The following is a 12,583-nucleotide window of genomic DNA, read 5'->3' as shown; positions in this document are numbered from 1 at the left end:
ATTTACATTTTTCTCCACTTGCTTCCCTGTCTCTTAGCCATAGGTAAGACATTTTTGAAGCACTCAATGGTCTCAATATTTTTGTTGTTTCATTTCCGCTGTCACAATTCACTGTTCAGGAACTCTAGCATATTTTTTGATGCTGTATAGTTTCTCTCCTGTGACTCAAATACATATTAACTTCAATTTCTCACCTCTGTTGCTTATTTATCAAAGCAAGTGTCAAGAATCTGGTTGATGGACTATAATGTGGGCAATTATGAAGTTGTTCATTTTGGTAGGAAGAACAAAAAGTAGAGAACGACTTATGTGGTGAATGACGGCAGACCTCGGAGGTGCAGAAGGATCTCAGAGTCACAAAACATTATATGCAGGTACAGCACTTGATTAAGTAGACTAACAAAATGCTATACTTTATTTACAGGAGGAAGTGAACAGACAAGTCAGTAAGCGTTCAGAAGAAGTCATTGGACTCAAAATGTTAACTCTGCTTTTCTGTCCACAGATGCTGCTAGACCGCTTTTCTCCAGCACTTTCTGTACATAAAGATGTCATGCTTTACTTATATAGGACATTAGTGAGACCTCATCTTGAATCCTATGTGCACTTTTGGTCTCCTTATATAAGGGAGGATGTAAATATTTTGGATGAAGTTCAGAGGAACTTTATGAGGTTGAGACCTGGAATGAGCATATTGATTTATGAGGAAAGCTTGGGCAGGCTGGACTTGTTTTCATTGGATTTTATAAGAAATTGAAGTTTATACAATCCAAAATGGTCTTGACAAGATGGATGTGGAAAGAATGCTTATTCTTGTGAGGGAGTTCAGAACTAGGGGATACTACTTAATAGAGGTCAGTGGTTTAAAACAGAGATGAGTGGATTTTTTTCTCTCAGAGCGTTGTTGACTTTAGAACTCTTTGCCTCAAAAGTCAGCAGAAGTATGGTCACTGAATGTTTTTAAGGCAAAGGTAGATAAATTCTTATTAAGCAAAGGAATCAAAGATGATTGGGGATAGATGGGAATGTGGAATTAGAGACACAAACTGAGCTCATTGAATGGTGAAGCAGATTTGAAGGGCTGAATGGCCTACTTCTGTGCTTAATTCAGATTGTAAATTTTATAAATATTTGCACTCATTCTTGCAAGAGCTTCCAGACTTCATATAACTGTTCTAGTATTTTTAACTGGTCCACATCTATATAGGCTTTAGGCCATTGCAATGTACTTACAACAAACCAGATATTCAGATGAACATTATACATCTCTCCTGATGCTGAAATGGGAGAGATATATAATGGTCGTCAGAGCTGATAGCATCCATTTAACACTAGAATGATGAGTCAAAATGTATCCTGGCCTGTTTGGAATACACCAAGAATGTGCAAAGTACTATACAACTAATGTTTTTCATTTAGAATGAAATGCCTGCACATGTTGTAGTTGAGAGATTAATTCAAATAACATTTCTTTCCAATATATTTCGCAACAGGTTACAACCAGGGTAATTGCTTCAGGTTTTTTTAAAAAGATTTTTGTTGCATTGCTTCACTTAGGCCTCTGTTACAGTGGATTCTAATTGCTTGCTCAAATGTTTTCTTATTATTGCATCATAGTACCATAGCATATGTCCTGAGGGTATAAAGGTTTCAGATCCCTTCTCGTTTAAGATTACAAACATGGCACATTCCTGGGAGGAAGCCCTTTTGCTGTAATTGAATAGTCCAATACTAACACAAACCACTTACGTGTCTGTGAATATAATAATTGTACATAATAATTAACTGCAATAAACATTTGGTGGATTTTCAATACAATGTTTATCCATGCCTATTGTTCTATTGAAGTAACTCCAAACCCAGAATATACCCAAAAAACAATCACAATACACTTTTTCAAAAACTCAGCATTAGCACAGTCTTAAAAATATTGCTCTAGGATAACTTAATACCTATCCTTTATATTAAAATTTTAATCAAAAGACAGATATCAGTAAAACATTTTTTAAAACCCTCACCCTAATCACTCTTATAGATTTACAAAAAAAAATTAAGGTTTACAAGTTTTATTTGTGATAGAATCTAAACTCATCTTTTTTCTATTTTCTGAATGACTGAATTGTTTGACACCAATTGTTTGAGAAGTTAAATTTTATGTTAAAAATAAAAACAAAATCAAATACAAAAAGCAATGCAGAGGAGTAAGTTGGGGGAGTGTCTCTAGTTAAATAATTTTAAGGATAGTCAGCACAGACACAATGGATCAAATATTCTTTTTCTGTGTGGTCACAATTCTGTAGTCTTTTGCATTTATTTATAAAAGTGTGGAGCAAAATATCAATCAGAGAAGAAACACAATTGAAAACATACTATGGTTCTTATTGCTGCTTAGGTTATATATATTGTTTATTAAAATGTTAAATAGGTCACAATTGCATTTTATATACATTGGAAACTCCCACGTTAACCTGGTTGTATGGAAAATCTCACAACGAAAGCACCTGTATATGTCTGAATTATTTATTATGACAGAGCTAATGGGTGGTAGGGGTTTTCAATAGCAAACTTTACTAGCACTAGTTTCATTTGCATATCCAAAGGTTCTCGCACCTGTTTCATTTTTGGATCTTGCACATCTAATTTTTCTCCATATCAATATCCTGCGTTCCATTCTTACAATTTGTAATAAGCACAGACTTGCTGCGCTGAAAGGATATTTAGCCAGTCACTTAATGGATGTAACTCTCGTGGGCTGCCATTAATATTATTTTGTAAAATCAGGCCCAAGGCCCATGTGGCAGTCCATTCACCAATAAGCTACAGTCCACTTATTCAACTCTATCTCCTAACCCCTGAAGTTATTTTCACAAAGTCCTGATCCGCTCCTTTCCCGGCCTCCTTTCTATCATTGATGCACTTCTCTTTTCCCTTTTGCCTCTCTTCTATGCTGCTGTTTCACACCTCTTTTTTTCCCCTTCTTGGTTTCTCTTCACTTCCCCTTCATTACTTCTTCCATTTACATTCATCCATCACGTTATTCATATTGACTTAATTGTTCTCCAACCTTCAGACTGTTTGATCTGACTATCTGTGCCAATGTCATGGGGGAGTTTATAACCACTATAACATTAAAAATAGAAATACAATATAAACTATTCATAATTCTGTCCACAGTTTCCTATATATTCTCACTTATTTAGTCACAGTTAGTAAACAATAAGAAATAACTGAAACAATATTTTGATGAATTAAAGAAAATGACATTGTGGATCAGAATGTAAAAATATAACAGAAATGTGAATTTTAAGTACAATGGGTGTGATTTCAACAATGAAGTATATTCAGAATGCTGTTTATTCCACTGCAATGGGATTCACACTTTAGGAGTTATATCATTCTATGGTGAATGTCAAAATAAAAGGGTAGCTCAATAGGGCAGGTAAGGCAGCATCAATTAGAAGAGTGTAGTGGTATTGTTTCAACTCAGAACTGTCTCAGGCTACCTCCATTAGACAAGCCAAGAGCCAATTAAAAAATGAAACCTTCATATCCCAAGTGAACAACTTTGACAAACAATGTAGTGTGTCATACAGAGCCAAAGGCACAGGGATGTCAAATGAAGAATCAGGGGGATTGAACTGAGATCCGTGAACGTATAATTAGGGATGAACAAGTGCTCTGGATGTGACACCTCACTTTAACCCCTTCCAATACATTACATTCTAGTACTTTTACTTTTAGCTATAAGACAATCTTTAACCCTAGCCCAATATGCAGATTTTTGAATACATTTTTCTCCATGTACCTAAGACACTGACGTGAACATGGCTAAGTGTGCCTTTGACAAGGTGTAAGAATAAAATCAGGATTCTTCTACTATATTTGCAGTGTTATTAGGATGGGTAAAAATCACTGTCTGCAGAAACCCACTTAAATACTAATGCAATATTTGTTAGCAAATAATTGAGTGGCAACAGTTATTTTCAAGAATTTTTGTTTGTGTAAATTTTACAAGTGCAGAAGTATTAAACAGATGTGGAAATATTGCAGCATGTTGTTTGAATATTCATTTTGAAACTTGCTTTAACGTTAGTGTACATATGTCATTCATAAAACTTTGCTAAACTACAAATAACCATTTAGCGGAAAATCAGTTTGCAAATTGTTACAGTTGCTGGTGCATACCTGGACTAAGAGATAAGGCATCTTTCATTGCATTCTCACAATAATCAAATCATTTGGTATACTCTTGGGACACTGAGAATTTTCTTATTCATTCTAAACATAAACCACTGTACTCACTGAAATAAGATTGACTTGCAAATGGAGTTTCTAATTATCTTCTCTCCAAGCTGCAGTCGTCCGTGGATTTCAGGCAATTGTCCTGCAAAAGGATTTTAAGGCTGCTGGAAATTCGTTTCAACTAAATAAGATACTTGTGTCATCCATAGCTACTGGCTACGCTGGTCAGCAATTAGAAGGAGCCAGTTTTTGGTCCCCTAATGGAAGTGGGAATGGGGTCAGGAAAGTTGAAATCTTAATGTTTTTCACTGCAAGCATGGATTTCCTCTCCCTTGCCAACCCCACACTATCTTTGTGTTGCTTTTTTGCAAATTGCAAAGGCCTGGGGTTTTGCAGGCACTTGTCCTGATGTTGGAATCACCATTGTCAGTCTTATTCAAAATTTGAACATCCTCTTCCCCAGTTTTTTTTTCTGCTCGTTTCTAATCCCTTAAAAAGAAACTGGCCTTCCTGTACTTGTGAGGAAAGGCAATTTTCCACTCAAGAATATTCTGACAGGAAAGTTTTACATGTTTTGATAAATTCAAATGTCACTTTAGATGTTGTCTTGTAGTGTAAATGTATTTTAGCTGTAGTGATTCATCACAGAGCTCTGTCCTGAACAAAATGTTGACCATGACATAGAGCTATACTATTATATTTCTTCCATTGGAGTAAGGTCCATGGTCAAATCAAAATGTGGAAACGTATACTGAAAAAATACCTGTGATGATAAGGACATTGATTTAAATGTAAGGAGGTCTTAGACTTTGAAAATAGTATCCCTGCTGTTGGAAGTAAAAGAAACCTCAATACTAGCCTCAGTCAATTGATTGACAGGCAGTCTAGTTTAACATGGAAATGAAACACTGTGCACTTGGAAAATGTCCATCAGTTTTCAGTTGCAATAAACATCACTGTTTAAGTTCCCCAGGTTTGTTATTGCAGTTTAGCGTATTGTGAATGCTCGGCTAAGATTCAAATCCCTAACCCATTTACCAGAGTATAGAATGGCTGCAAATATATGAGATTTTTCTTTTCAGCATGAGATATTTCATTCTATTGGATTATTGGAAGTTTTATTAATGTGTTTTGTTTTCAAAGACATCTTAAGATCTGGCTATAGTATAAACTAAGTGAGTGCCTATGGATGGGGCATGGGAATCTAAAGAGACCTGGTAAGGACATGGGAGGTATTGTGTAAATGGAAAGCATAGTCGGGTGATGATGTAATAATGCTACTGTCTTTGAGAACTCAGACACCCTTGTAAACAACACAGTTTGGTAACTACACTTTATTGGCATTACACTGTGGCTCACACCTATCCATCCGTGTCCAAGAGGGACAGAAATATGGATGAATATGTTTCAGGCAAGGGCTCAGGTGTCTGAAACTCAGGACAGACCATATTCATGATTCAAGATGAATGAAATGTGTGCCCAGATCTTATCAGGTTAGGTTTAGATTTAGATTTTATTGTCACATGTATTCAACTATAGAAGAACAAGAGTACAGTGAAAGTGTATAATGTCACCACACACGGTGCCATCTTAGGTGGAAAAGTACCCAGGCACAAAAAACTTAGATACAAAGTAGTGAAAGAAACACAGTTAAAAATGTAAGAATTACCTTCATGGTAAAGGAAAATAAAGTAATCAGGGAATAGTTAACATTAAAGTCCTTCTTAACATAAACTAGAAAAATAAAGGAATAAAGTTAAAAGTTCAAGAGCCTTTGGAGAACTCCACTGCTTAGCTTGCTGTCCGGGAGACCCCAACTGCCTGTTCTCAATGTTGCAGATACTGGGGGAAACCTCCACTGCTAGTTTGCTCGCATTGGGTAACTGATTGAGATAAAGGTTTTCACTGATAATATATGGTACCCAATGCTTCTAGTAGCACATAAAAGCACAGGGAACACCTCATTCACCACCTGTTTTCATGATAAATTATAATACTTTATCTTATTTTGAAAATAATTCACCTTTTATGTCAGTTGAGAAAGTTACAGGTGAAAATGGAACACCTAACTCTGCTTTGAATCTCTTATGAACCATGACCAAACACTGATGGGCATAAAACAAGCACAAGTTTATTGGTCTGCTGCGTGTATGTCTCTAAACCTCCTGGGGGAAAGACTTGTTAAAACTTCTGGGCTAGCAAACAGGCTGCGTGACTTCTTTTGCCAATGGTTTTACACTTCTGATAAAACTACCCACGCTATAATTAGAAAGAAGCGAGTTTTTCTTTAAACCTGATTTAATATTATAAATTGGGCATTAAGGAGGCAATTTCACTAACAAATCAAGTTTGTTAAATCTTATTCTCCTTTTCAAAAAGTGCATTGACATGATATCCATTTTCTGGTACATAATAATATTCAGCCATTCCAGTTATCCTTTGACTCCAGTGACCAGGACAATGACTACAGACAAATTTCAAATAGATGGGAAAAGGTTTTGACATTAGTCATGCATCAATGTCAGGTTGAGACTCATGAGTTACTGCTGCTCCTGTCAGATCATTATATCCATTTTTTTCAGCTTGCTGGCAATGTCAAGGTGAACGTGAAGTATTTTTCCAATAAGTGTAGGTTTTCTAAATGTAATGGGGCAAGAAGATACACACAAATGTATTATTTTGTTTTGAATTATAAATACATCTATATTCGAAAAAGTAAAAGCATATAGCTGGTAACTTTACAGCTCTAGATTAAGATAACTCTAACTACTAACTTTATTGTCTCACAGTGCTGTAGGATAGAATCATTTTTCAATTAATAATAATTTTACCTCATTTGCAAATGAGGAATTAAATTATATTTTGTTTAATTGCGATTAGTCGTAAAACTTGCTGAAGAAAAAGATTATCCCACTCTTTAAGGGAATCCATTAATTTTACACATATACACGGAATGTCTTAAGTTGCTGGCATATCTTTGATGCTCTATCCTAGTTATTTGAAAATTAGCTGAAAACATCAAATTTAAGCTAATTTTCCTTGCACCATTTCTCCACACTTGCAATCCACAGCCATCTTCTAAGGGGAATGTATTATTGTTGGTTTTAGTTTACTGGAGTAACTATTGACAATTTTATTAAATAATTCATTTTTATTGTCCTGCTGAATGGTTAACACAAACCTTGTGAATCCAATGCAAAATTGTGCAGTTTTCACTAAAGGTAAAAACATTATTTTCAGATAATGTGTAGCAGATTTAGCTCATCATCCCTACTCCCTATACCATCCCACATCTGATTTGAAAGCTGACACGATGAAGCCATCCCATCTCACGTTTGTTCTGTGCATTTGAATGGAATGACAAATGGGCTGGTGATCTCACCTACAAGGTTATTACTTGGGAGGTGAAGTTGGAATTTGCTACATCTATCCAAACATAGAAATGGAGCAGAAGTTGGGCATTCAGCTCTTTAAGCCTGCCCTGTCATTTCATAAGATCATGGCTGATTTGCCAGCCTTCCCAATTTCCCTCTGCAAATTACTTCAATAACTTTTTATTTTCTTGCCTATCTTGAACCTGTCTAATTCTACTTCAAAATATTCAATAACTCCATCTCTAGCACCTTTTGAGGCAGAGAGTTGCAAAAGTGTACAACCCTTTGACAGAAATAGATTCCGTTCGTCTCTGTTCTAAAAGAGTGACCTATAATTTTAAAACTGTGTCGCTTAGTTTCAAACTCACCCACCGATTAATCGTCCTTTCCATGCACACATTGTCAAGACTATTTAGGATCTGATAAACCTCAATCAAATATTTTTAAAGCACCAACCTTTTCAATTGTTTCTCATAAAACAACCAACTCATTCCAGGAATCAGTCGAGTAAACCTCCTCTGAACTATATCCTTCCTTAAATAAGGAGACAAAACCTGCACATAATATGTGAGACCCTACATCTTGTCATTTACATAAATGATTTGGATGTGAGCATAAGAGGTACAGTTAGTAAGTTTGCAAATGACACCAAAATTGGAAGTGTAGTGGACAGTGAAGAAAGTTACCTCAGATTACAATGGGATCTTGACCAGATGGGCCAATGGGCTGAGAAGTGGCAGATGGAATTTAATTCAGATAAATGCGAGGTGCTGCATTTTGGGACAGCAAATCTTAGCAGGACTTATACACTTAATGGTAAGGTCCTAGGGAGTGTTGCTGAACAAAGAGACCTTGGAGCGCAGATTCATAGCTCCTTGAAAGTAGAGTCACAGGTAGATAGGATAGTGAAGAAGGTGTTTGGTATGTTTTCCTTTATTGGTCTGAGTATTGAGTACAGGAGTTGGGAGGTCATGTTGCGGCTGTACAGGACATTGGTTAGGCCACTGTTGGAATACTGCGTGCAATTCTGGTCTCCTTCCTATCAGAAACATGTTGTGAAACTTGAAAGGGTGTAGAAAAGATTTACAAGGATGTTGCCAGGGTTGGAGGATTTGAGCTATGAGGAGAGGCTGAACAGGCTGGGGCTGTTTTTCCTGGAGTGTTGGAGGCTGAGGGGTGACCTTATAGAGGTTTACAAAATTATGAGGGTGACAGATAGGGTAAATAGACAGTCTTTTCCCTGGGGTTGGGAAGTCCAAAACTACAGGGCATAGGTTTAGGGTGAGGGGGGAAAGATATAAAAGAGATCTAAGGGGCAACTTTTTCACACAGAGAATGGTATGTATATGGAATGAGCTGCCAAAGGAAGTGGTGGAGGCTGGTACAATTACAACATTTAAGAGGCATTTTGATGAGTATATGAATAGGAAGGGTTTGAAGGGATATGATCTGGGTGCTGGCAGGTGGGACTAGATTGGGTTGGGATATCTGGTCGGCATGGATGGGTTTAACTGAAGGGTCTGTTTCCATGCTGCACATCTCTATGACTCTATGTGGTCTCACCAATTTAGTTCAGTTGGTTAGTTTGCAAAGTAGTGAGATGCCAACAGCATGGGTTCAATGCCTATCACTGACTGAAGTTAGCATGAATGACTCACCTTCTCAACCACTCCCTTGCTTAAGGTAGGATAGCCTTCAAGTTAAATCACCACCAGTCATCTCTCTCTAATGACAGAGCAGCTCTGTGGTCTGGTAAAAGCCCAATGCATAACATCCTTACATTTATGTTGAATTCCTCTCAGTATAAAGATTACAAAGGATAAAACTATAATAACCCCAGCTTCTTTGCTGTATCTGCAAGCTAACATTTTGTAACACACACACTGCACTGGGCAGGTGATTTATTTTGTCAGCTTATCAATTTGATAGTGATGTTGTACGCCCAATAGACTGCTGTATATTTTGAACTTACCATTGTTCTTTGCCCACTCTTTAACATATCTTCTTTATTGTTGTAGGTCTGAATGCATAAGGACAGAAGAAATAGGAACAGGAGTCAGCCATTGAGCCCTTCGATCTTGGTCCACCATTCAATGAGATCATGGCCGATCTTCCACTTGAACACCATTTTCCTACACAGCCACTGTATTCCTTGATGTTCTTAGCATATAGAAATTATCATTCTCAGTTTTGAACATACTCAATGACTGAGTTTCCACAACCTGCTGCAACAGAGAATTCCAAAGATTCACCGCTTGAGTGAAGAAAATCCTCCTCATTTCAGTCTTAGATGGCTTGCTTTTAGTTTAAGTCAGAAACAGAAAGTGAAGAAGCTCAGCATCTGTGGAGAGAGAAACAGAGTTAGCATTTCAAGCCCAGTGACCCTACGTCAGAGCCTCATATCAGAGGGCCATTCCTCCTCCCTCACGTGAGACAATTATCCCATGCAATCTGAATAGACACAGCCATTTTCTTCGCTATTGCATACTTTTGGCTTCCAGCACAGTAGAACAGTGACCACTTCTTGGCTAGTGACTTCAAGCCTCCATCTTTACTCCTTGGTGAAACCCTAACTGTTCAAATCCCCTTCCTGGTAGCCCTTTCCATAAGCCTTTCCTTTCTATAGGCTTCACACCTCCCCAGGTCTCCATCCAACCTGCGACATGTAAAATGGCCATGTCAGGTGTGGTCATTCATTGACTTCCTCCACTTGATGGCCAGGATGCTTCTGACAGTGAATGAACCGCCCTCTCACCTGAACCCTTTCCCGTCCATGCTTCACTCTATCCCCACCTTGCAGGTACTGTTTCCCTCCTTCACAATTGTCTATCATCTCATGGCAGCAACCTTCCAATCTGCAGGAACTAAAACATTTGTTTAGTTTCTATGCTATTTCCTTATTCTACATTCAGTGTTCTCCTGACTTGGCTCAACTGGAATACAGTTATTCATTTCAATGTTGCACTTTCAGTGCACTAACACCTTACATTTCACTGCTGTTTCCAGGCCACATTGCTCGTGGGTACAAGCATTCATCTTGTGTATCAAAGCAGGCTGTACCTCACAGTCCTTCATTTGTTCTCTCAGCATTTAATCACTTGTGCCTGTTTGAACACTCTCAGCTTCTCTGTCTTCCCTTACTTTGCCACTTTGAGCTTTATTGTTTCATTCAGAATTTTCAGGTTCACGGTACCTTGCCTGGCTTTCTATCAAAGCCAGGCACCCTAGCAAACTTGCCAGCAGTCATCAGTCAAGGGACTGTCCTGACCCAGTTGGGAAAGTGCACTGATATTCAAGATACACAACTCCCGGATTTGTCAGAAAAATTAAAGATTAAATCAAATTTCGCAAAATCCCCAATTTACCTGCCTGACAAACTTAGGTGAATAGAATAAACCAATCAGGTTTCAGTACTCAACAAGAAACTACTGTCTGCAACAAATTCATTGCAACCACAGAGAAAACAAAAATTGAACCTCCAACTTATCTCTTATTTAAATTCTGTGTCCTCCTTAAATCTCCACAGACGGACACAGGCAGATGAAAATATGTAGATGGCAAGGGTGGAGAAGCAATATTTGGGGAAAACAATTCAATAGGTCCACAGAATGTGAAGAGGAATTATTTTGCTTCTTTACTGTAGACAGAAGGCTAATTCCTCTGCCTCTCAGTCACTGGTTAGAGACCACAGTTTACAGGCAAGTGGTGAGTGAGTATATCTAGCTATCTTTTAATTCTTTGCTACTTTTCTACAGGGAGAAAGACATGGTTAACTTTCCTGTATCTAGAGGATTTCTGTTGCTGTCTTGCTCGTATATAGGCTGTCCACTTGCTTAGGTGTCGAGAGATTTGTTGTCATGCTTAGCACTCCTGACCCATACAACTTACCCTGACTGAAAAATCAATCTCTGAGCAAGACTGCCTTTTGCACTCATCCATGCTGCAGATGAGTCGAGCAATCATTTCCACTGCCTGAACAAGGTAACAGTGTAAATTTAACTCACAATGAGCTCAATCAGCCATTTTAAAACTGAAACATTTCTTCCCAAAGTTTTCTAAATTTAAAGTAATCTGCTTTTTCCATTTCAGTCCACAATCCAAATTAAAGAAACGTTAAAAAGAAGTAATGCTGAATCTTGTGTTTCTTTGGCAAAGTGCAAATTGTGTCGAGGTTTTGTGAGATCTATTGGGCTTTCTCACCATATCTTGTCGCACTCTCTCATTAACTACATACCCGGCACCTATGGTGCCCTCACATTTGATTCTGGGCCTCATTTTACCACGTGGACTTCACAGAGCAACTCTGTGAAGGGACTATCCTGGAATTCACCGGCATCCTCTGAGCCTGTCCTGATTTTAAATGTCTTTTCCTGCACCCATACAAACACTGTCAGTCCTGAGCTGGTCTGCACAGTTCCTGACATTTGTCCTGGACATCGCAGACAGGGGGTTAACAGCACTTCAATTTGCAGCTGAAGAGTCTGATAGATGGGGTGGAATTTGCCCTGACTCCAAGGACCAGCAATGGACAGCATGAAACCAGACCCTGCCAGCTAGGTCTGAGGTTACTGCATGGATTAACGCAGTCTCAGCCATCTGGAGGAATGCTCAGAAATGTAGGAAGAAGTCAACAGCTTTCTCCACTCTGCCAGTGTATCTTCTCTCTAATATTTCACATTCAATCTATCTCTGCTATTGTACCCATCTGCCACCACGGCTTATTTCTCCTCTAATTGATAGTCACCCACTCCAACCTCCGACACCACTAACCCTGTATGCCCTCTCACTTGCTCAGGACAACTTCCCACCTGCACCAAAAGTAACAGCTGTACCACCAACTTTCATCGCCCTTAATATCTCTCTCTCTCATTCCAGGATGAAAACAGTGTGCAAGAGAGCAGAATGAGTCAGAATTGTTGGTTTATTGCCCAGCATTCATCTCCCCATTCCTTATGTGGGATGTTTGC

Source organism: Chiloscyllium plagiosum, unplaced genomic scaffold (assembly GCF_037043375.1).
Source record: "Chiloscyllium plagiosum isolate Xiang-an unplaced genomic scaffold, Cpla_swu_hap1 HiC_scaffold_4, whole genome shotgun sequence".
In the NCBI taxonomy this organism is placed as follows: domain Eukaryota; kingdom Metazoa; phylum Chordata; class Chondrichthyes; order Orectolobiformes; family Hemiscylliidae; genus Chiloscyllium; species Chiloscyllium plagiosum.
Note: the sequence above shows the minus strand (reverse complement) of the source record.